This window comes from Salminus brasiliensis, chromosome 12 (genome assembly GCF_030463535.1).
Source record: "Salminus brasiliensis chromosome 12, fSalBra1.hap2, whole genome shotgun sequence".
In the NCBI taxonomy this organism is placed as follows: Eukaryota; Metazoa; Chordata; class Actinopteri; order Characiformes; family Bryconidae; genus Salminus; species Salminus brasiliensis.
Window position 1 is genome coordinate 25,010,702 of NC_132889.1, and position 27,442 is coordinate 25,038,143.

A 27,442-nucleotide genomic window follows, 5' to 3' on the forward strand; every position below is an offset into this window, starting at 1 on the left:
GTAAAAAGGCTCAGCTGTTGGAAGAGTTACTAAATCACATCGTGACATTATATTCCACTGTGTGAACAGTCGCTTTAACAAAGTGCTTTTGGCTTTTGTATTCGAAAATCCAGGAATGACCTCAGCACACATGTTGCTAATGAATAGAACTTCTGAAAATCTTGGAGTCCTTTTCCTTCCATTACGTCTTGGCCTGTAGGTCTCAGGAAATGTCTCTTATTCAGGCTACTCTTGCAGGATGTGTTGCACGTCTGTCCCCTGTCCCCAAAGTGCCTTGGCTAGTCTGACTCTAGTCAGCAGCCTTTAGGCAGAAAGCCACTTCAACACAATTTACCTGTGACCATCAATTTGATTGATGGATCCATTGTTTGTCTGACAGACGTCCAGCACTCAGTTGTCTGGCTTTTGAGGGCCTAATTAAGTGTTTTCGCATCATGCAAAACCAGGCCCTGTGTTTGTGGAAATGCTCTGGTACATTTCTCTTCTCTTCTCTTTTTTTTCAAATCTTTTAAAAGCCCGACCTCTTTAGTGTGTGCGGGCTGTCAGACAGCTTTGCTGAGCTCGACTTGGGAGCGTTTCTTTTAACGAGGAAAGTATCTCTTGAAGTTTGTCTTTGCGTGAAAGCCAGACAGCGTTTATTGAGAGACGTCGAGCTGTAAAATTCAGATTATAGAGGAATGCATCCATGTGCTGTGCTGGATAAAACACATTGTTGCTGTTTTAATCTCTTTCCAAATCGGAATTTCCTTCTCCTTTTTTTTTTTTTTTCTGTGTGAGAGGGGGGGGGAGAGCCAGAGCGAGAAGGCAGCGCTTTGTGGTGATCGGCGCAGTTGTAGTCAGCAGAGATTTCTGGTCCAAATAAACACAGGAAGAGACTTCCATTTGGGACCATTTGATTATACTGATACTGGCTGTATATGAAGACACACTTGTATAGAATTGCAAACATCCTTGTCTCTTGCGTAAACTTCTCAACGAACTCTCCATCTGATTATGATTTGAATTTCCTTAGAATGAATCGTGTCCTAGATATTTCCTGGAAGCCATGCCTTACAGTCAGCTTAGCAAATCTGCCAAAACTTTTAAAAAGTGTATCACGAACATGTTTGCAGACATAACTAATTTACATCTTCTAGTTTACTTCAGTGAGGTTTCCCGTGAAGGTCTCTAGAGGAATGGAGAAATACGGGTGAAGGTAAAGGAGAACGTATTCTGTCAGGATGTTACTGAATTTAAAGTGCATGTATGAGACCAGAAATAGTCAAAGTATCTGAAAACATCTGAAAGTTAATGTTTTAAATATAAGGGGAGCTGCCAGAGATTTTGGGCCACATGATAAGATATTACACCAGGCCCCACCACTCGAACAATTCTGCCAGTCACAGGCCCTTAGAATCGTCCTAACTTTCCCCCCACTACGGCGCCCCTGGGTGTCACGCAATGATGTGTGAGTCCTTGCACAAATATACTGGTCCTTGCACAAATCAGCATAGTTGTGAGCATATATGAATTTGGTTGGATTATTTAATAAAAAACTAAAGACTCAAATGCACTGAAACTAAACTTAATGGAGATGCAATTGACTAAAGTGCAAGTATTCAAGATCAACAAGAATGAAGTAGAGTGCAAATCAAATCAGAGTTCAAAGGATAGTTGCTCAAGTACTTTCCACCTCACCCAAAAAAGGTGGAAGATCTATGACCCCGTTTACACCTGGTGAGTTAATGTGACTATAATCTGGATTGTTTTATGTGGCTTGGCCTTACACAGATACAATCCTGATACTCAAGACGCATAAAGAGACCAGGTGAAAGCAGTCAAATCTTTCCGATATTCATGATATTCCCTACAGTTCTGTCCATAATTTGTTCCCTTAACTCCTAAGGCGTCGGCATTCTCAAATTTTTCTCCACATTTGGACCATTTTGTCAACGTTTTTTTCCTGCTAACTCAGAGTCTCACGCCCCAAACGTTAACCCCTACCCTTTTGACTTTCTCTCTCCTCTCACCCTCTCTCTCATTCCCACTCTCTCTCTTTCTCTCAGCCCCAAATCCCACCCCACATTCTGTCTGATAAGCCCTTAGGCTTGTGGAGGTCAATGAAGATAAAGAGAAATTCCTTCCCAGAGTGTTATTGTTACTGGTTTACCACCACAGCAGCCGCTATCGCGTCCACAGGCCGTATTTCATGACCACATTACTGTCACTTCTGATTCACCAGATCTATTGCTATCATGCTGCATGACTTTAGGCGGCTCTTATGGTGGGGTACCGCCCAAGTATTTTCACATCTACGCTCTTAAGAATAAAAGTGCTAAGGGTTCCATAGCGGGACCGTAGAAGAACTACTGTTGATGGTACACAAATGAAAAAGGTTTACTTTGCATTGCTTAAAAAAACATTTGTACCCCCCTCTTTTTTAAGAGTGCATTCTCAAGAAGTGATGGTACATTTGAATCATGTGTGGGATGACTTCAGTCATGAAGGGAATGGCAAGAAATGTTGTTTTCCCACATTTAACAAGAAGGTACAGAGGAGAAATGGCCAGGTTGTGAATCATGGGAAGAAATGGATTCAACCCCCTCCCTCTGAATTATCGCACTGAATAATTCCCTCATGTGGCTGTACTATATCAGTCACTCCCAGCCTCTATAGGGGAGGCGGATGATGCATGGAAGCTTTCAGAGTGAAAAACGGCACCATTCCGTCCATCTGTGTGGGAACAAATTCTCTGTGTGGAATGTTACTGAAGTATTTGCCAGGTCTGGGCCTCAACAGGATGCAGAAAGTGGGCAAAACACTGAAAGGTCATAGATGTGTTTTTCCTCCTCATCTTCACCTAAATTTGACTTTCGTAATCAGATTCAGACAGTGCAGATTTTTTGGAATTGTGCTTGTTTCCTAAGACTTGAAACAATACTTGTGATTAGGTAGAACCTAATTTATGAAAGTGATTTGGGGACAAAACTTGGTTAGAACAGCTGGTGAATCCCATAATTATCTGCATGTCTAAGAAAAAAAATCCATAATCCACTCAAACATATGCAGGAAGGAGTTTAGCTGAATCAGTGAATCAGTTTACTCTGCTGGGGTGTCATTTTGCATAATGGAGACATGGGCTTGTAGTCGTCGGCCTACGTAGTAGCTCGCAGTATGACCGAAACAGAGCTGTAGATTGCGTTCATACCTGTGTGGGCTCTAGTTTCTTTTCTCATTTCTCATACAGTGAAATTCTGAGTTGTCCAGAGGAGCTCTATAGGGGAAAACCTTTTTGTTTTACTTTTCTAGTATGTTTGCCATGACTGTATAGGTTAGGTTTTTCCCCAAGTTATGAGTCTAGTGCATCAAGCATGCGTGTTTAGCTTCTATTACTATAGTTTATCTATAATTAATGATACACAAACACTGATTAAAGTAAGGCCAGTGCAGAGTTCTCACTATTGTTGTTGGATGTGGTTGTTTCGACCATCAAGATGTCCGATACAGCCAAACTGCAGCCAAGCCAAGGCTAATGTTGCATGACAGATGTTAACTTTGACAGCCTAGAATTTCGCTGTTCCTCCTGCACGTTTTGGCAGCACATTGGCTTTTTACGGTATTTGGAGAGTTCATGTGAGTGCAGCCTCATATTCTGTGGTGCCTGTTTTATGAGACAATATTGGAGGTCACAGATTTGAGGTCTATGTTTTTACAGACCGTATGAAGGTAGGGGTAGGTTTTTTTTTTTTCAGAAGTGATTAGAAATCAAATTCAAAATAATGAATCCAAGTTGGAGATGATAGAGTCACTCTATAATGTAGAATGTCCAGTTTAAGCATGCTATGTTAATTAGACCCCTTGTTTTTTTAACTAACCAAAACTAGGGAAATTGGAAATAACTCATTAGCTTGATTACACAACAAAAGACACCTGAGACACACATCAGTGTGACGCACATATTAATTAGCGTGACCATATTTTAGTTGGCCGCTATGGTTAGGATGTTGTGGAAGGTTGGTTTCAAGTAGGCCTTAGTTGAAGGAAAATGGCAATGTGTTTCTGTGAGAGTGGAAGGGAGTTAAATACCTCTAAAACCCTGCAACACTCATCATAGACATGAAAGGCATAGGAATATTAGGCTTTCAGTGCTTTATTTGAACTGTATGTTTTTCACTCTATGAGTGCAGAACATTTATTTTCATTAAAAAATGAATTTGGAGTTTTTAATTTTTGGGGTTTTCAAAACTAACACAGAGTCACAATTATAAATATGTACCAAATTAATCTAAAAAATATTTTAGAGGTCGCAAAATCTGTCCCCAGCATATATAGTGCAAAATTGTGCCTGTACTGGATCTAACAGAGGTGTCTCTGTAAAACAAACTCTTGACAAACTGAGCTACACAACTCACTCTCACATTCCCCCCTGATCAGCCATAACATTAGTACCATATGAACTAAAAAAAAAAACATTGATTATCTTCATCTACAGTGGTGTCGGTCAAAGAGTGGATATACAGTATTAGGTGGCAAGTAAAGGTGCACGTATTTGTCACTGTACAGCGTACAGCGAAATGTGTCCTCCGCATTTAACCCATCTGGTAGTGAACACACACTCACACACATATATGTGTTAGGGGCAGTGAGTACAGACACACACCCAGAGCGGTGGGCAGCCAACTCCAGCGCCCAGGGAGCAGAGAGGGTAAAGGGCCTTGCTCAAGGGCCCAACAGTAGCAGCTTGCCGAGCCCGGGAATCGAACCCACAACCCTGTTATTGATATCCCGGAGCTCTAACCGCTGAGCCACCACTGCCCAAGCGAACAGTCAGTTCTTGAAGGTGATGTGTTAAAAGCAGGAAAAATGGGCATGCATAATGATCTGAGCCACTAAATTGTGATGACTAGATGACTAGACGAAAATGCAAAATTGGAGAAATAAATGACTCTGAGTTTTGTTTTGGGCTGACCAGCAAGCTGATGCTTGCAGTTTTTCTCTACTCCAGACACTTAGCTAATTACTCAGTTTATATACATTGTATAAACATATATATATATATATACCCTCCCCCAGCTACCCTGCAGATTTGTCATCCCAATCCAAACTGGCAATCCTGGTGCCGCTACTACTTGACATAACAGAACAACATTTGCGTGCATAGGCCCGCTTAGGTCACTTCCAGTGAAATGGGATGTCGATAAGGTCTTTACTCTACCAGCCACACTTGCTTTGGCCTCTTTCTGTTCCTTTTCCTGGGCCTCTTGTGTTGCTGCCTGCAAAACAGAGCGTTAAACCCAAATTACAAGCATGCACTTTTAGCAAGGGCTCTGCAGGAACAGCTGGCCTCGTTCATTGTTTTCTTGTACCATTCTGGGGTTCTGCCATGTCTGTGCTTTTGCTTCTGTACTTACTTAAACCAAAACAATTGTTTTTCCTTTTGCTGGTTTCCTGCAGGCCTTCTCACGTGAAAAAGATGAATTTTGGCCCTCCACTGTCCGAGGTCTGGAAAACTGGCTTTGTTTGGACACGCAGCGCCAAGGCACTCTAATTGTTGTATTAGTGTCTCTTTTTTATACCATCCATACTGGACTGTATGCTAAGTATCTGCTCTGCTATTGTATGTTCTTCTGGCAGAAACGAGGGCAAGATCTCATTTATCACTACTTTCACTTAGGAGCTAAGCTTAGGAATGTTTTCAGAGGCTTGTAGTAGAGTGGCGTAGTAAAACATAATCCAGCGGCAAAACCACAGCCTTGTATTTGTATGTATAACCTTTACTCATTGGAGAGATTGCAGGCTGCTTTTTAGAAAAAAAAAACAAAAAACAAAAAAAAAAACAATATATATATACATACACACACACACCTCATGTAGAGCTAAAACTGGACTGTACATAAGAGCTTGCTGCGGTCACTGCAGACTGCTGTGACAGGAACTGAACTACTCTGCCTTTATGTGGCTTTGTTGTTATTGGCAGCCTCATGCATCCACTCCATGCGTCTCTGGAACTCATTACAGCTGGTTCAGTCTAAAGCAAGTCATACTTTAACATACTTTAACAAAGAAAATGACTTTCTTGTCCATGCTGAGAATGTTTAAACTCAGTGGCTGGACCTAGGCACTTACTTGGACTTTTGGCATTACTTTATACTTAGTTAAGGCTCACTTGAGGCCTATATGAGCCAGGCCTGGTTACATTACTTTCAGCTGAACAACTATGGCTCCATTGGCAGTCCATGTCTAACATCAGTATTTGGTCCTCACTGTTTCAACTGAATGTTTCTGACTAGAATAAGAAAAATGAGGACTATGTATGTTGTTAATAATCTACTATTAAGTCTAGAGCTGGGAGGTGGAAGGATTTAATTGTTACTGTGCTTGAGTGGGCTGTTAATTAGTGCTTGGTGTTCAGACAGTGAAACTGCATAGCTGCTGCATAGCAGTAATACCCTCGAAGTTCGTGCTGTAACATGAGGTAATATCACTTAACAGCAATGGTGTACTGCGGCCAAAGATCAGTACTCTAGTGCCAATATCTTACGTTACAGCACAAACCAGCAGTGTATTACTGCGCTTCTATCGCATTTACATTATTGCGAGTAATTGTTAGCTAGATTTTAAGATAACAAGGACAAAAACACAATTTCTTAGTTTATCAACTTCAGGTGAGAAAATAGTTCCATTCTGTCAGTCACCCCGCTGCTAAAACAACATCATTAGACTGTGCCTTTCAGTCATAATTTCCCAATCACCAGGGTTACAAGCAACAGACAAAACATTGGGTGATGTTATAAGTTATATTTACCCCATTGCTACACACACTACTACGCACACGGCCAAAGCTGTTAAACATTAGGAACTCTGAACTTGGTCTCATATTCATCCGCTCTGTATTCAAATGATCCATGCTACCCCTAAAATGCAGCTCAGCAGGTCATGCTCTCTGTGATTGGCTGATCTAAATCCAGGTCTCAAACCACACAATGTACCCTACCTTCCTAGCTAGCTACCTACCTATGTGCAGTTTGAGACGCTGTGCGAATAACAGTCCCCAGCATTTAGCAATATTTAATATTTGATTACTACAGTAACAAATGAAATGTAGTAAAGGCACTGACCTCAAATTAATTTATAATTTTAACGTTGCTGCTTTGTTATGGCTGATGTTTTTGTCTTGAAAGCGCTGGTGTCGTTGCTAGGTTATGTGTGAACGTGGAGGAGTAATACTTAAAGATCTTTGGTCAGAATGTCATTGTTGTGCAATATTGGCACTCCTAGAGCATCTATCACCAATCAAATTACAGGGTCAGAATTAACTGTGGTATAATTTCATTAATTGACAATGTGTCAATTGTGAACAACTGTGTGGTTTCCACATCATGAATCTGGCATAGACTTTTAGTTAGAACAAACTTAAGAAACTTCTAAGGAAGGTATTGGTGCTTAAGGCCCAACGTTTCTTCCTCTTGCCCTAAAAGTGTTTTTCCTTGCTACTGTTGGCCTTGGCTGTGGACTCAGAATTGCATAAATCTGCTTTGTAATGATAACAGTTGTTTGAACCACTATATGAATACAATTGACCTGATTTTGACACATTTAATCTTACACTCCTACCAGTAATGTGCCAAAACAGGTTCTTTGTAGTCATCCCATTAAAGAGCAACTCCTTATTCTCCTTTTGTGAATAAGCTGTGTGAAAGTGAAGAACCCTTATTTAAACATTCTGCCCATAATGTAAAGGTTCTATATTAAAAATATTTTCTCAGAACTATATATGGAAGCCAAGAACTATATAGGAACCTTTGTGTTTAGGAATCTAAATGTGTCATTACACACAAGCCGAACACAGGCATGCTTCAAAGATAAGAAACAGCTGTGGGGGCCCAGTTTGGTGGCTGAAGAGGGTCCCTCTTGTAAGTCTGAATACTGTAAAGCTGACGGAGCCCAGCACTTGACTGAAAAGGCACCAAGCTCCCTGCTGCTTTAGCATTCCAACAGTAAAACTATAGAAAACAGAACTATGTGAAGCATTTCACTGTAAAATACACTGACGACACTAGAGGTTTATTCTTTCCAAACTGCTGTCTGGTCTGCTTATTCCTGGAAAGTATTCCAGGAAAATAGCGCCATGGGTCACTGGGGGATGTCAGATAGCCGAGGCACGTATGCAGACATGCTCAAATTTCGTATCTTCTTTTGAATCGGATACAAGAGTCCTTGGAATGGCATTTTAACTTGGCTTACATTTTTAAATTCCGACCCAATGGAGGAGCACTTACTTCATCATCATGCTTATTCTTCCTACACATCTTATAGGGTGGGGAGTGGGGTGCACTGGGACTGGTGTACCTTTTGCCATACCAAATGTGAGACCCACATTTATTTGCCCGAGTTTACTTGCAGTGCCGGCCTCAAGTCCTGCAGGTCCATCATCTGGAAGGTCTCAATTTACCAGCGCCATCTTGCAACACATGCCCCTACCTAATTGGTGTTAACACTGATGTAAAACAGAGTACAGCATATTTATTTTTCTTTGACCTTGACGCTAAACATCTGCTTTCCCTATTTTGGGATAATATTCAAGACATGTTACAATAACAAAAAGTAATACTCGCCATACTGGAATTTTGTTAACATGCTGCTTTCTCACCCACAGATGGCGAAAATTGTGGCTTGAGTTAGCAGCTAAGCGGCAGTAGGCATAGCTGCAGTCAGTTTCCCATATCAGACTCTTCCCCTCGGGCAAAAGAAACATGCAGCTGTATAACACACTATATGATGCACAGACACTGGCTAAAACTGCAGAAGCAATAGGTTTGACTATGAACGTTTTGTAGTTGGCTAAATATGTACAAAGCAGCTATGACACACTAAAGCTTCACATTGGCCTTTGTTCTCTTTTTGTCATTAGCATAGTGCTTGAAGTGGAAACGGCAGAAATTCCACAGTGAATAAAAGATACTGGGACAAATTGCTTATCTTTGTATCACAACATCAGTTTATTACCTCAAAAGGAAAACCTTTTCTAAAAATATTATCTATTAATCTAATAACATAACATGGCTATGACACTATGTATCATGTATGTGTGTAATGTTATGTGTGTGTCTGTGTATAAACACTCACTCTGCTCAGATGACAGCCTAAGTCCCTGCACTTTCTGGAGGATTATACAGACTTTGCAGTATTAACATTGAACAAGTGAGCGTCACATAGTGCCCCCTGGGTAATGCAGTTTATCTACCGTCATTATGAATAGCCCAGGAGCTGATATGGGGAGGGAAAAAAAGAGTACCGGTGTTGTGCTGAATTCCGAATCCCCACTAGAATTCAGTTCCCCTCTGTGAGTGTAATCTGTTGTACCCATAATGCTGTGTACGCTATGAGATGGTTGGTCTTTGTTGCCTTTAACTGTGTTCTTGGATCTTATTTTTTTTAGTATTTTAGATTGTTAATGTCCAAATAGCGTATTAGGGCTAAAACATTGACAACAGTGCTATCACAACAGTACATTTCCATTTATGGCATGTAGCTGACGCTCTAATCCAGAGCAATTTACAAGGTTACTCGTATTACAGAGGTGGGCCAGTGTAGTGTTAGGAGTCTTGCCCAAGAACTCTTATTGGTGTAGCACAGCATAGTCACCCAGACCGAGAATCGAATCCCAGTCTCCCACGTGGTGCGGAAGCTCACTGGCAGGTAGTGGTGTTATCTGTTGCCCACACTAACCACAACAATGACTTTTGCAACACAACTTATTCATGAGATCCAGCAAATGCAAATAATTTTGTTAAGTTTTGTCCAGGTGTTTTAATATACTGCACGACATTTTACAATTGCAATGTGTAGCAGTGTAATGACAAAATAGTATATTGGCTATACCAGAGGTGTCCTAACTTTTTGTCACCGGGGTGTGTGTGCAATGTCTTGCAAAGTGCTTTGTCAGGCTTTTTCTGCAACTGCTTTCAGCTGCTGCTTCCTTAAGGGTCTTTCTGCCCTCAGTCTTCAGGAAGTCAAAAGCATGCTCAGTTATGAGACAGCAGGTGATAGGTCAGGTGACAGACTCTTCCACTTAAGAACAGATAGATAGATAGAGACTTTATTGATCCCGAAGGAAATTTACCAGCCAGGAGAAGTTACACAATACAACACAGTAATACAATAATAAGGCACAGTAATACAATAAATAAATGTAAAAAAAATATTTATGCATTTGACTGTAACCGGAGATGAAAGGCAGTGCAGAGAGCGTTATACTGGTTGCTGCACCGATAGAGTAACATCTTTTGGTGAAGGCAGTGTGATGACTAGGCTTGTCATCATTGGAGGCAGTCTCAATGCAGAGAGATATCGAGATGAAATTCTGCAACCGCTGGCAATCCCATATCTCCACAGTCTGAGATCGAACTCTGTCCTCCAAGATGACAACGATCACACCCACAGAGTGGGGTTAATCAGAGACTACCTCCACAATTTGTGAGTGGAGAAGATGGAATGGCCTGCCAGCAGTCCTGACCTCAACCCCATTGAACACTTGTGGGATCAGTTTGGGCGTGCTGTCCGTGCCAGAGTGACCAACCGAACCATGTTGGCTGACTTGCGACCAGTGCTGGTTGAGAAACAGGATGCCATCCCACAGCAGTGTGTGACCAGGTTTCTTTAAATTTCAATCATCCAGTCCACCAATCACCATACAAGTCAATGGCAGAATAAGCTGTTTGGCATTGGCAGAGAGGATTTGGCAATTTTTTTCATGGGTGCAACCCACATACTCATTCCACAAATGTGACTTTCCAATGGTATAATATTTATTTTTAAGAAGCATTGTTCCAACAAAGAAATAATCTACCAAACACAAATGTACTTTTTTTGTGCTAATTTAATATGTAACATAACTTACATAACATTAGTACTACCTGCCTAACATTAGTACCACCTGCCTAATATCAATATCTGGCACCAAGACAATAGCAGCAGATCCTTTAAGTCCTGTAAATTGTGGTGGGGCCTAAATGAGTGGGCCCTTGGCCCTGTCAGTGGTTCACCTTTCTTGGATCATTTTTGGTAGGTACTGACCACTTCATACCGCAAACACCCTACACACATGGACACACATGGAATTTGGCCCTCTCCTTTAACCCATCCATGCAGTGAACACACACATACACACTAGTGAGCAAACACACACAGTGACAGTGAGTACTCATACCCAGAGCGGTGGGCAGCCAACGCTGCTGTGCCCAGGTAGCTGAGAAGGTTAAGGGCCACGCTCAAGGTCCCAACAGTGGCAGTGGGTTGACAAGCCTGGGTATCAAACCCACACCTTGCCATTAATAGCCCTGTGATCTAACCGCTGAGCACACTTACTGGTGGTATATTAGACATTCCAGGAAAATGAAGAACTAAACCTTAACCTTACTGATTTTCCTGAGGAAGTGCACAGTGACTGTAACCTTGACTCGCAGCCGGTGGCAGGTATTGGAAGGAAGTGAAACTAAGTCCCCCTTTAACTGTTATGCCTTGATACTGAATGCTGGCTTGTTGCCACTGCTGATGGATGTTCTGAATACAAAGGTTCTGAGGTGCACTCAATATTAGGACTGGTCACAATTATAAAAATTGTATCAGCTGAGCGATAAAATAATTGAATGCAATTAAAATTCTACTTTGATCCATCATCATTATTTGTAGTTTGCATGGTAAAATAGGCATAAGCATTTGATATGCTCTTACTGTTCAATTTTCTAGTAATAAGTAAAACCGGTATAGCGCAACTGTGTTTTTCACTTTTTGACATAGTTGGCAGTTGTTACCTACACTGTGCCACTGTGTGATGAGTAGACATATAGAAATACTCCAAAATCACTTGGTATGAAATTATTTTCCACTCACTTCCACTGAAAGTTTCCATTTTGTGTGACAGCGATGATATGTGTGTGTTTTGCACATGATTATATGATTCTGGGCTTAAACATATGCTTGTAGAAAAAAACGTTAATTGAAGAGTTTTATTCAAAAGCAGATACGATGGTGCTCGGCATAATTGGCCATACTTCCTATGGGTGGGTAGATGGCACTCTCTTCCCTTCACTCCCGTTGTGATGCTGTCTGGCACATGCATCTGTTGGCTAATTTATCACAAATGGGGATTTGGCACTTTCCAGATGCCACATTGTCTGCAGTTTGAAAAAAGGCAGTGACTGACTTCATGAATGGGAGAAGGCATGTGTTTGTCCTCCCCCTTCTAATGTCAGGAGCATTAGCAATGCTCCAAGTGAATGGATAGGTTGATTGGCTCAGCTAAATTATGGAGCAAATTGGGTAAAAAACAAACACATACAGTACATTGCAATAATCTTTCTGTTATACTATATTAATCATCATATAGCTAACTCCTAAAAACCTGTTTCACTAAAAAACTGATGATAATGGCATTAAATGCTTTTTGGCCCTTTATTTTAAAGCATTTTTTGGAAATTATTATTTTTTTGTTTTGTTTTGTCCACCAGCAACGAGAGGGTGAAAGGACGTGCTGCCTCCGAGACAAGTGAAGCCAGTCCACTGCATCTTCTACAACAGGTGCTAAAGCCGCGTCACTGGACAGCTGAACACGCTTGGAAAAGAACACTAACTGCCTATTCTGTTATGTCAGCTAACAGACACCTGCGATGGCTAGCATTATGCTGAGTGATGGGGAAGAGGGAGGGTCATCCAGGGTCATCCCAGAGAGAGCGAGGCTAATTATGCTTTCTTGGCCTCCCAGACACAGATGGCTGTGTAATACCGGGCATCAGAAACTTCCTTAACCAGTGTAGTTTATGTTCATTTACCTGCTTTTTGGAAGCCTTTTAGTGCCAGAATGGTTGACTGAATAAAAGTGAAAATGACAGTGCGTGGCCTTACGATAGGTCTGTGGTAAATGATTCAATGATAAAGCCAGTAGAGGTTACTCATGCTCAGGCATCCCTTTCATACCTTGTCCCACAACTATAGACAGGCGGTTTCTGAGTCACACAGCTGACTGTTGTTCCCTGGCGTACGACACAGGAACGATGACACAGCGTTATTAATGTGCGTCAATGAGTAATCCTAGGCACACCTGTGTGTGAAGAAGTCTGGAATTCTGTCCACAATTTAGGTCACTGTGTGCGACAAAGCCATTTGTTTATAACCTTACTGATCCTTGCACCACTGATCAGTTTGTTATATAATACTGCTGGATTGAATCAGTTTTGAAGTTTTCTTTAAATAACTATTTACAAAATGTTTTCCTTGCAAATGAGAAAAACTTCAGTATTTAGAATTAAACCATTCAAACACTTATTTGAGTTGTCAACCACATGTACACTACATGTAACCTCAGACACTGGGAGGGTGGGGACTGACACATGCGTCCTCCGACACATGCTCAACCAGCCACCACCTCTTATCGAACTGCTGCCGATGCAACGAACTTGGCAACCAACGAACTCAGAGAAAAGCCCTGGGTACCGAGCTCTGATGTATCAGCTAGCAGACGCCCGTGCTGGCCAGCATCACACTGAAGTGATGTGGGGAGAGAGCAAGGCCTATTGTGCTCTCTCAGACTCTGGCTGCTGATGGCAGGCAGCATGTGAAGAACCCGTATTAGGTATTTATTTAAAAAATAAACACGGCAATTTCTTGTCTAACCTTCTGAAGTATCGGAAACACTATTAGTTGTTGATATGTTTCTATTAAGGCTTCTAAATAAGTTTCTGCTTCTGCTTAGTGCTCAAAATATTTTTGTGTACTCAGATTTCAACCAGAAAGGGCGTGGCCTAAACCTGAAAGAACTGTTTAACAGGTCCTTTTGGCCTGTGAGATTTTCTGGCAAAAACAATGAAAAACATATAATGCATTCATCGTCATTCTTTTAATTGATATACTGGATACCCTTGCAAAGATCTAAAGGCTTGTGCACAGGAAGGAGCGGTCTATAGATCAGGCTACTGAAGCAAACCACTGACAGCTAGCTGTGTCCGAATACTGTGTCCTGAAACATGGTTGGTGTGATGCAACAGATAACTTACCACACCATGTGGGAGACTGGGGTTCAATTCCCAGTCTGGGTGACTATGCTGTGCTACACCAATAAGAGTGCTTAGGCAAGACTCCTAACACTACGTTGGCCCACCTCTGTAATACGAGTAACCTTGTAAGTCGCTCAGGATAAGAGCGTCAGCTACATGCCATGAACGAAAATGTGCAACATCTGTTCTGTGAGTTTGACTGATCTGGAGGAAAGGACATTGCAGTAAACTGTTGGAAAAAATGATTAAGGTTGTTCTGCCTTTCTATTCATATATGTGTATTAGTATCTTCTTAGAATTTACTCTTCTTATACTGTACTGACTGTGTGTACTGCATGTGTGTTTTCTTGGCTTGGTACAACAAAGCTCTGACAAATTGTACAACACACTGAGAATCACTCCAGTCTTCAAGGGTCCCTAGTCAGTGCACAAACAGCAGATCAGGGTTTCAGTTGAGAACCTTTTGTTTTGTGTAGGCCATGACCTTTGTCTGGGAATGAGAAAATGCAGAAGGGCTCAAAAGAGCTCATACTTAGATGTACAGCAGAAGCAGGTACTCTCCAATATGCATTTCTGATTCCTGTGGGATTTTGTCATTTCATAAACCCCCTTAAACTGGCCAGGTAGTTGCATATAGATAATTGCAGGTAGATGACTACAGTCCATTATGGGTTTCTGTTATAGGAAAGCTAATGTACAATTATAGGTAGTTAATAAATATAAGCTTAGTGTTGATTCTCAGAGGCAGAGTTTTAAGTTCCTGCTTGGGTTTACAGTGAAACAAAACCATCTTAGGCCAGCTCAATATAAGGGAAGAAAAAAAAGTGTGAATCGCTTCATCAAGCTCGTGGTTTAGCGGGGTGGAGCAGCTGTGAATTTTAGCGTCTGGTAGAACATGCGCTACGGCTAAGGTATGAACAGCTGGACGTTTGCAGAGCAAACACTCTGTGAAGGTGCTGCAAGCAAGCTTTTGGGGTTTTGACTGGTGTGGAAGCAGCATCAACAGATTAGCATCAGTTTAAACGCTACATGTGCATTGTCAGCGTTTATACCATACCAGAGATGTCCACTCTTATCCGCAAAGAGTTGGTGTGGCATGTTTTCATTTGGAACAATCTTCAGCACAATTGAATCCACTTGATTCTTCAATTTGTCTGCAAAAACAACTGATCACATGAGCCTCTGCTTGGCTGGAATGAAAACCTACAGACCTTGGTGGATAAGATTAGAGACCCCTGATATAGACAGAGAAGCTGATAAAATCACATAGGCTGAAGCAGGGTTAGACTCCAGCCAGGATGATAAAACATTTTAACCTAATCAGCTATAAGGAGACAGGATGTCAAATGTCATTCACCTTTAGACCTGACAGTGCTAACCCTGAGGATCTCCATGCACTGCCGTTATCAAATCCTTGATTTCCTGTTATTTGCATTTCCTCTTTTAATTTTTTTTAAATCTATCCTTGATTGTTTTTTGGTCCCACTGTTTGGACTCCTACACATTTCCTGAAGCTTCTGCTGATTCTGTAAAAATGGATAGCTCCCAGTGTTTGTGACCATTTAAAATATTCCCATTCCTTTTGTATATTCAGCATAGAGCATTTAGACCTTTTGGGCCCCATTAAAAGATTTTACAGTGGCCCCACAACTCTGCCCCACAATTCTGCTCAACTCAACTCTGCTAAACTCAATTTGTGCATGTTTTGGGCCCATGTCAGTCACAGGTCTTTAGATTCATCCTAACTCCTCTCTCCCTCCAAGATCCAGGGTGTTCATTTTTCCAGTGCAGAAAATGGCGTATTATTGTTCAAACTGTATCTGTTGTTTGGTATTCATGGAGTGTAACCCATGAACACAACAACACACTAACAAAAGCAAGATCAAGAAATCCCAAAGTTTAGTTAGTATGCATTGTTTCGCATGCTAACTTACTAAGTCTGGGAAATCAGGGTTGGAATGTGCAACTGTCAAATAATTATTACAAGACACTGTGCACTTCCCGGTTCTGATTTGCAACACAACTAATGCAATAATAAACCGCAACCAGTCTAACAGGTCTGCACCGGCACCAGCATGGAACGTTACAGCATCGGCTTAGTAACCATTCGGAAAAAAGCCTATGAGACCAAAAATAACATAACTGTTGCCTTGATAATTAATGTTAAAGTAAAAATCATATTTTCAACTGTGGAGATCTAGACAGTTTTTCATCGGGAACGAGTTTAGAACTGTTTTTTTATAGTGGTGGTGACTGGAACCATTTGCAACACACAAAGTATAGCCATATTGCTGCTCAAAGTATTGCTGCTCAAAGCTGTCATTGAACTTACACATAGCTTTTGTTTCTTTTCTGTCAGACAAAACCTTGTATCTCCAAAAAGGCAATTTTACAGGAGAAATAGAAATAGTTCTTTACTTTCAGTGGACGTCAGTGTGAATAAATATAGAATTTTAAAAAGTCCATTATTTCGAAAAAAATTTATTAATTATATAGAAAAAATGCCAGATTCACATTCAGTCAAAAAAGTCAAAATCAACAAAAATGGAGATACAAGGTTTTTGTCTGTCAGCAGCAACATGTAATATTAATAGTGATAAAATTGTGGTATGTCTATAAAAAAGTTTTCTTTGGGATCTATTTTAAATTACCATGGCATACATGTACAGAAACATATATTGAAATCCTGAACCTTATCTCAAAACTATCGCAAAACAATGTCTCAGAAAAGTTCCTATCATCACCACCACACTAAAAGAGCACTTTTCACATCAAACCACTTTATGCATGACCTCATTTATACTTTAACGATTAAATTATGCAGAAGATTTGGTGGAATTGCAACACTCTGTTAGCAGTAATCACACATATGCATTGTCAGGAACATGTACTCTACATAGGCTGAATGTAGCGTAAAGCCTATGCAGTGGTCGCAAGTATTTAAAAAGTCTGCAGAAGGTTGGAAGTCTAAATTTGCATTTCCCTGAAAGGTCAATTGAAAGCTGCAGGAAGTCAAACTGAGGGTGCAGTGCATACAATGAATCTCATGTCTCATCTCATGTAGACTAGTTTTGACTTTGAAAATAGTGGTAAAGACCTTAGACAACCTCTTAGTGTGGTGTTGTGCTGGTGCTGTCTTAAAAGTGCATAAAAGTGCATAAAAGTATGTCAGTTCTCAGTATGTTTTTTTATAGCCAATGCTGAACAAACAAACATCTGTTGCAGGCTAGTGAAAGTACTGCTGGCAGTTCACTCAATCAAAGTTTTCCATTTGATAGGAAACAGCATCACTTGCTCTGCATATGGTTAGAGTGATAATGAGATTGCCAGGTTTGGTTTGTAGTCTGGTTACTGAGGTTGTACATTCATCTACATAAATTTTTCAGTCTTCCATGCTGGTTTTCACACCTCTGCAGGGAAAGTTGCACTTCTTTTAAATGCATACATTTCTTTGGTCTCGCTCTGAATGCATCATGTAGGGTAAAGTGGATGTTATGCTTAAGTCCCATTATAGCAGTATAGCCTTGTGACATTTTAGCTTCTAAATAAAGGAGGTCAAAAAAAAAAGTTCACACCCTTGCAAAATTACCGAGCGCTGGCTTGCACACAGGCGTACCCTGGTATTAAGCACCACGCAGTTCGTCTTGGGGCCCAGAGGTTCCACCACCCACATCTCAATACTGTCTTACGTAGGGCTATTTCCCACCCATATCCACACACCCACCCATCCGTCCCACTCCTCCTCTATCCTCCGTAGTCTCAGCATTGCTATAGCTCTGTGGGTTTGTGAGTTAGAGAGCAAGACCTGTCATTAGAAGACATGGGCTCGGAGAAATATCTCTGCTGTGTCTTTAATGCTGGGGGAACTATGAGCAATGGGAGAGGGAAAACCCGCTGAGAGTATGGAAGAAATTGTTGTTTTTACATTTCAGCTTCATTCACAGGAAATCATCACTTAGCATCTGGCATTTGTTCATTTCGAGAAAAGGCCACCACACATTTCCCTCCCACATAGTGTACGTTCCCGCAACTCATTCTGTGGCTTCTCTGAAGTTCGATGGAGAGCCGCAAAGACTTGGCATAAAGCCAACTAGAAAGAGCATAACCGTAGTATTTCAGTACTGATTCAACCAAAAACTGCCTGGACTACATTCTAAGGAAATAAAGGTGCCAAAAAGTCATTAAAATTAGCAACACTGGCGCCCCAGATAACATGCTCATGTGGGGCCTGGCGGGTTAGACCAACTGGGAAGTTTTGTCAATGGGTTCCATGTTGGCCCCACATATGGATGCTCACCATGGTCAGTGATGAGACCAAGCAGGGTTAAACATGGGCCCATCTGGGTGATACACTGCACATGGGGCCTAGATGGGACCCATGTGAGAATAGGGTGGGGTGTAATGATGGGGCCCATTTTGGAAGCCCACGCCCACCTGGAACCCACTTAGCCCACGTTCCACCCATGTGAGCCCCACATGATTATGTTGGCTGGGGCTAGCAGCCGTAATTCTGTACACACTGTGCGTACCTTTTTGTGAAACCTTTTTTTTTTAAACCATTTAACAATAAAAATTGTGATAACACCAGATCATTTGTATGTTTTATTTATTAATACAACGTAATGGCACAAATACATTTAAAGGCTGATGATTGGTGTGAATGTCACTAGCTATAGGTTATTGGAAGTTCAGCATTTCTGGTGCTTATTCGTGATTGTTGGTAATTTCAAGTTTGGTTATCTTGCAAACAAGCAAACAAATGGGGAAACACAGAATGAACTTCAAACAGGTAGGAATACAATCGTCAGCCAGGGCCCTGAGAGAGCACAATTGGCCTTGCTCTCTCCACTGGTTGCCCAGTGACGTTGCATGGGTTGGGTAATTGGCAATCCAAATTGGGGAGAAAAATGGGCAAAAAATAAACAACTAAGAAATAGGAATACTAGTTCATTGTCTAATCTTGCTCTTCAATCTTCTCATATGGCAAATTTCAGAGGGTCAGAATAAAAAACAGTACTGTAATATTTCTAGCTTGTTTGATAATCTAGAGTGTTATGGCCTTTAGAACATGCACAGTGTACATCCCTTTGGTTGTGAATAAAGGTTGATGTAGTTCTCAGGTCATATTCCCTGTGTGTGTATATATATATATATATACTGCACGTCTTAATTTTGTGAATCATTCAAGTATCGCCACCATTTATTGTATAACAGCTTGGTTTACAATAAATAGGAGGTTTGTTGTTTGCTTTGCACAACCTTTACTGCATGTTTTTCTGTGCTATATATTTTACATAGTTTATAATAATTTAGTTCATCACAGCCTATTGTTTAGCTGCCTGCTGCTTTTTTTCAGGCCTGTTGGCTGGTCTTTGAAATGCATGTGGTCGCAGAAACATTTTTGCTTCCCAAAGGATCTTTCAATGAATGCTTCTTTTTAACAACAAAATAAAGGTGCCAAATGGAACCCAAAGGGATTATTTGGAACAATGGCATAGAAAAATCACTTTTGGATACCCAAAACAGCTTCCAGTGGATGGTTCATCAAAGAATTCAGGTGTTCATACATGTATTGTATGAGTGTCAATAATCTTTTTAACATGATTTACATGATGTAAATGTTCTGTACCAATTGATTTTTTTTCCAATACACAAAAGTCCAATCCAAGAACTATTAAGGAACCTTAAGGAAACCAAGGAATGTTTTCAAGAGTTGAAATATACCAGTGTGAATCAGTGTTTTACAGACTAACCCCAAATGCAGCAAGCGTTATTAGACACTAATGTGTATTAGGCAGTACCTACAGGGACTTCTGTACAAACTGCTGGGGATATTCTCTGGTAATAGAAGTTACATAATGACAGTTCCGGCCTGCTGGTGGTCCATCGGCAGTTTAATGGTTTAAAGAACTTCCATATTATTAATAAAAATATTAACTAATACTTTTTTTCACCTGAAACTATGCACCCAGGTAAGCAACCATTTAGGAATTTTTAAAAGAATTCTGTTCAGTCTCTTTTTCACCTCATACACCCCCCCTCCAACCCCACCCCCCCTCTGCTTTTTTTTCTTCAAATTCTTTCCATCTCTCCACACCAGATTGAGCAGCTTGCCAGCACCACATCTGAGACCTGGTACATCAGCTCTCCAGATGGTGTGATGGTTTGACATTGCTTACTCAATACTGAAGGTTTCCTGTAACGCATATTCTCTGTGCTCCCTTTGTATACCGTACTCTTCAAACATCTTTAACATTTGTCAACAAATCTTAAGCTCCCCGATCACAAACAATCAGAATTCCACTGTCAACTGCAGCTGCCCTGGAAACACCTGGAAACAGCAGAGCATAAAGACCTTAGAGAGCTGCTCTCTTTCAGTAAGTGACATCGTCAGGCCATCAGCATGGCCTGTGTGTCTAGACACTGAGATATGGTTATCTAAATTGATTGTTAATCCTCAGTGGACAAAGCAGGAATCCAGGGCCCATTGTCCGGTAGGACAGATAAAAGCACTGATGAGGACTTCAAGAACTGATAAAATGCTCTGGAATAGATGTGAGCTGTTTACTCATCTCTAGCACTGTCTCAGGAAACAGAGTCTCATGGAGTCGATTGTTTCCTACTGCCTTCAAGCTATTAACAGAGGCCTACCTGAATGTGGCCTGTAAGAGGTTTGCAGGCTGTAAACTATAGAAGTTTTTTTTTTCCATTATAGGCCAATTCCAGGCCCCCATACACTAAAAAATGAAGGTGTAAAAATAGTTCTTTGGAATATTGCAATAGCAAAACCACATTTGCAATTAATGGATGGTTCTTTTAAAGCAACATTATGTAGCATTTTTACCTTAAAATAGCAGCTTCAATCATTCTGTTGCTCCACAGACCTGTTTTCGGAAAAGCAGCGCTGCTATCAGTGCTACTCCGGGTTTGGAATGCCTGAAACTGCCCTTTGTAACTCTGGTGAAGTGGGCAGGGAAATCTCACGGGAACTGCGTAAAGTTGCAAGTAAAATTTGTGTCAAATTTAGTTACTCTACCCTGTCAGTTCACATGCTTCTTTCACTTTCAGATTCCACTTCTGTATCTCTCAACTTGTCCAGTGACTCAAAGTGTGATTTATACTTTCTGACAATAGGGGGAGTCCAGGAGTAATGATGCTTTAACGGAATCTGTTCTTTTCTACATTGGGTGATCAATTCTTAGGTATTGTTCATGGTAATCAGTTGTACACAACAGATGTAGCAGATAGATAGACAGTAGGTTAAAAAAAAAGCTGAAGGATTCATTTAAAGAACCGTTGAAAGGTTATTTAGTGGTTCTTCAACAACATTACTTCAGGAACATCAAGGAACATACACTAAAATAATGTCTCCTCAAAGCTACAAGAAGTTCCTTAACCCATCAATTCTCCAAGGCTTGTTACACACTAAGATGTATTACTCAGTAACTACAGGGACTTCTGTACAAACTGGCGGGGCTATTCTTTGGTAATAGAACTTTGTAATAACATATTTGGCCTGCCGGCGGATCATGGGCCTTTTAAGGGGTTTAACCAAGGTACCCTACGTGCACTTTCCTAAACCTTTCACACCTTTCCTTGACATACAAGTAAAGTAGAGCAGCTCAACCAAAACACAAAGCATTCAGAAAACTTTTGGCTGGTGGTAACAGACATGTGACATTTGTGCTAGTGCCAGAACATGCCATGCCAAAGGCTTAGTACCCAAACAAATATTTGGACCTACCCTTAACGTTTATTCAGTGGTTTAAGATGAAAAATCCTGTAACAAGAATTACCAGTCTACATTTGGCCTAGAGAAAAATAATGAAAAGATCTAACTTTGGCACCGACAACCAATTCATCATACTAATGATGCAGCTGTACTGTGTGTGATTCAAAAGCTTATGTTGACAGTAGTGTTTTTACTGAGTCACCACAGTCAAGGCAATCAAGCCATTAGTTATACTTAGTCATGTCACTGCGGAGAAAAGAAAGGACTAATTCAGAGGGAAACAAGAGTCTTGTTGCGTTCTACCCCTGCCTCTCTCCCACCCCCTCTTTGCTAAGTCTTATCAGTTGTTGTCATCAAACACTCATATCCTCACATTGTCCCCAAGGAGTGCTGACCTCCCAGCTGGACATTCAAATCCAATCCGACCAACTCGTTTCTGTCTCCCTTTTCCTTTTTATTTTCCTGCTCCTGAAAGGGGTGATGCAGAAGCATTTTCTATTTTTACAGATTTTGGAAAGTTTCTTTCCTCTTTTATAACCGTCTCTGTGTTTCCTGGATCATGCTCAGATTAAGCGGGCCGAGGTTGAAGGTTAAACATGCCACACTCTGTGCTATTCTCACCCACACACTGTCCCGCTCCTCCGTGGGAAGCAGCTGCGGCTAGCATGTCATGCAGGCGAACAGTGGTCGGGGTCGTGGAGTCAGGGGTCGAGGGGTTAAGGGGAAGGTGCGGGGGTGTTTGGGTAGGCGCAGTGCCAGTGTCAAGGAACGTGCAGATCAGCAGTGGGCTCAGACCATGTGGAACTGCAAAGTCTGCGCAGCTGCTTTAGTGGAAAAGTACAGTGCTCACGGGGTGACACCACTTACCTCTTCATTGCACAACCTAAATTCTGTCAGACCAACTACAGCTTACAGGACTGTGTTTTAGGCACCCGTGGAAATAAGACCTAAAAGGCTCCTTATTTGGGCAGTATGTCTAAATACTAGTTAATAATATATATAATAATAAATAATAGTTTTATGTTCTGCGCTTTGTTCATGAAAAACGTTCCAAAGCTTTTCCCACAGGAGTCTGGAATTATTATGGTTGCACATTGCAAAGCATTTGTTATCTGATTTATATGAAACGTCTTCTGCAGTCTTCTTCTTTTTTTTCTGACGGATTTTTGCTCTTAACTGGTCCTACAGTTCTTCGGTCTGATTCAGGCCTGTGTACAGCTTTTTGATCTGACACACGGCTTCCTATTTTCTTATAGGAATGAACTGGTTGCAACTTTTTGGAACCCTTCTTATGTCACACTGATACAAATACACTAGTAACACCCAACCAACCACAAGGGGTTACCACAGCAACCACTTGGCAACTATCTGAGATACCATAGCAACCATTTGGGATGGCATAGCAACTGCCTATAAACTGCCTGGCAACACCATAGCAAACAATTTAGCAATCACATTGGATGCCATATTATCCACTTAGTAACACCATATCAACCAGTATGCAACACCGAAGCAACCACATAGCAACCACTTAGTAAAACAGTTACAACCACTTAGGATACCATAGCGTCCACATAACATCAACAGTCAAGCAACTGCCCAGTAGTATTACCACTTAAGCAACGCAAACATTTTGTGTGTCCTTCAGGAAATTAATATTTATAGTAATAGTTTCACTCAACTCCTGGTTTAATAAACCAATACTTAGTGATGTTAACCAGGTGAGCTGGTAATGAAACTGGAAAAATCCATGTGCTGGCTCAGGGCAACCAGAATAAATCTGAGACCAAGCTGTGTTTTTTAGACTAGCTTACAAGATATCTATTATTTTCCTCAAAATAAGAAACTATTGCAATGTGCAAAGACCCTCTTATTGTTGAGATGAATGGTTTTAAATAATGTGTAAAGGCTTTACACTAGATTTTGGAATTGGAATATTGCTGTCAGATTGGATTGGATAAGTCAGATACTGATACCAACTTGCCGCAAAGATTTTGGATTGAGCTCCATCACGCCAGAAAATGCAGACCCACTGATCCACAGTCTACGGCAAGTTCGTGATTTAGCCATGCTGTCTGCCTGATGCCTATGATTGAATATAAGCTTCCATTACTAGCTACATTAACCTATTAAGTCCTTTGAAAATCCCAAGAGACAATCAAACAGGTCTTGTCTAATCAACTACAAACTGGATTTGTCCTAAATTGTGCTTACCCACATTGTTTGGTTTGATGTAAGCCATTTACATTTTACAACCACATGTCTCTTATTAGTAGCACTGTAGTTACAGGTTCTGCTTATAAATGAAAGGAACCCCAAACACCAACATGTACATGTTATATAGTAACGTATGCTATATGTCCAAATGTTTTTAAACACCCCTTCTAATGAAAGCATTCAGCTACTCGAAGTTGCTCCCATTGCTGAAACAGATGTACACACAGCTTGCCTGGTCCCTGTAGAAAAGTACTACCAATAGAACAGGACTCTCTGGAACAGATATACATGAACCCATTGGCACCATGCCTAATGCCAAGTGTGGGATAGAGGTGTATAAAGCCTCACAGATTTGAGCTGTGGACAAGTGGAACTGTGCTCCAGCCAATACGTTTTGGCATGAGTTGGGGAAGAAATGGAATCTAGTACAAAGCCAAAGTTGACACCACAAACATCAGTAGTGTTGTGATGGTGAAGGCATAAAGCCAAGTGAAGGCTTCCTTTGCTGCGTGGTCACCTGATCTGCAGGTACAGTCAGGCTGTCCTGGGAGAGTCTGTGGTGTATTTAAAGTCTTGCCTATATTACCAATTCTGGCCTAATGATAAACACAGTACTACCTGGTTTGTTAAGTGCACACATTCTGACCAAAGAAACAGACAATGTATTTTCCCCTACAGTTTATCTCAGTGTTAGTCATAGCTGGTTTTCCTCTATAGAACAATACATCTCAGTCTGGAAGGATGAAGGCTAACACGTGCTTCCTCCATGCCATTTGAAGCCAATCACCACGTCTTTTAAAACTGTAAACCAACGGGTACGAGTGCATGTGCTCAAAAGTGACTGAGCTGACTTACAACCAAGAATGTCAGACACAAGGAAAGCCCCACTGTTTGTTTACTAAAGATCATATTCATATGTTGGTTAAAAAAAAGGGCTTTAGCGCACCTTCGGGAGGCTAACGATTAGCAGCTGTGAGCGGCGCACAGCACATCTGCCTATTACATTTACTTCTTCATCTTACTGACCATTCATTTCTCACACAGATCTCTAACTATATCCTTTCCCTTTCTCTATCTCCTTCTCTCTGTCTCTCTCTCTCTCTCTCTCTCTCTCTCTCTCTCTCTCTGTCTCTCTCTCTCTCTCTCTCTCTCTCTCTCTCTCTCTTTCTCTCTTTCTCTTCATCTCTGGCACACTCAAGTGGCATAACTGTCAACATACATCTATAAAAACTGTTAGTTAAACTGTAAAACATGTGTCCTCTCTAACTGTTTTTTTTTTTTTTACAAAGCAGGATTTCTCAGTCGGCTAGATAACTGAATCCCAATTTCCCCTCAGCTCTTTGACAATTGGATAGGCTTGACTTTGGGCTTAAGCTGTCAGGCTAAACTGCAAAATCCTATTTTGTGAAGTACCCCGTTGGACATCTGCGTCAAAATGTCCAAAAGCTTGTTGTGGCAGAAACAAAGCACATGTAATCATAACACAAGTAAAACCATATCACATTAAAATCTCTATTATTCATGATTGTTCGTCTTTGTCTTGAATTTTCGGTGTGCTCGAAATGAACCAGGGAGCATTATCCACCTGAAAATTTGCTATTAAAGTAAATTTGTTGTATAGCTTTTTTCTTACAATAATGCTATTTGAAAAATCATGGATCACTTTAATTTCTTTTTAAAAATCAAATTTCAGTCTGACATTAGCGTGGAACATTAATATTTTGACTGACTGTTCAATCCTGTTTTTATAGACATATTTAATTACATATGGAGATGCAATAAATTACATTTTATTCACTATATTACTAAACATTTTATTATATATTTAATTTAATAGTGAGATGCAATAAATAACATAACATGCACAACACTATGAAAAAGTAATCATGTAATTATATATTTATTGCAATGAATTACACTGCATTCCCCTATACTATTCAAAATGAATATTATGTATTTAATGTCATGAGATGCAATTAATTACATTACTTTACAATATAAAAATGAAACCTTCTAGGTAGACAGCTTAGCCATTCCTTGTCTGGCAGTCTTATCAGGCAGCAGCTCCAGTCTGGAGATGAGGTTAACATAAATGACATGGGCCTGGCATGTGTCAGCAGTCACAGCGACCATTTCCTTATCTGTGTATACAATTCTTAGAGCTACGACACATTATAAAATATGTATGTTTGTGATATTGCTGTTAATGGAATCCAGACCAGCTACACAGCTTATACAGAAATGTGGTTGGAAATTTTTTTGTTTATCTGACTGTATGATGTATAATATGGACAAATAATTGACAGTTGATGAGTGGGTATGCCAAAAGGCCAGGCAGCCCAGGGAATTATAAACAAAACTGCATTCCCATTTTAAAAGTATTTTTATTGAAATAACATATATGACATATACATATCATATATAATATACACAGAATAGGGTGAACATGTTTATCAATTCTCCCTGACCACCCCTCCCCAACCCATAAAAAAAAAAAAACTCATGTACCGTCCCTCCACATTAATACCCTTTTAAAACAATCATTAGGTTAAAATAGAACAGTACAATTATTATGAAAAGAGCAATTTATACAAATAAATAAATACATAAATTAGGGGGAAACAGTAGGGACAAATAATCAGCTGCTCCTAATATGTTATTAAAATCATGATAGACTTCTCACTTCATCTAAAGCAATGATTTGCATTTTTTCCCCCAATTTGGACACATTTTTGTTGACCCTCTAAGTAAATACTTAATCTTGTCTAATTTAAGAAATTGTTAGAGGTCACAGAACCTGTGGAAAATTTTAGGTGGGTATGCTGATTTCCAATCCAGCAAAATTCTTCTTCACGCCAGAAGTGTAGCCAGAGGCCAAAATAATTCATTGAAGCATCACTTTTAATGAGCTCTAAACACAGTCATTTTCAAGCTAAGCTGAACACCAACATCAAATGCCAGAACTCAGTCTGTCACATGCATCACAAACATTAGAGTACATCTTAGCAAATTTAGCTTTACTGTAGTGGGTGTAGCAATGGTGAAGAGCTAAACAGATTTAAGCTCAGCAGAGCACAGGATGGTGTTCCATAATTTTTTTTTTTTGCAATGAATTAATCCAGATTTCATGTCATTGTCATTTTACTTTAATTTAACTTTAATTTAATTTCATCTCATTTTGTTATACTATTAAAATGAAATGACATGTAATTCAATACATTTACATTCAGTTGACATTCTGTAATAAGTGTGTCAAACTCTTTGAAAACAGAAGTAGTGGTTTTCCTTCTGCAAAACAACACAGTATACACAACAATAATTATTTCTTAACTCAAATCATAAGAATATATCTATATACATTTTCCAACACAAAACTGAAAAGTTGACAAAAAAAGTATAAAATCCAGACCTTTGGGCTATTTCCCCATTTATTTCAGTGAGGTAGAATGGAAATAATCAATAA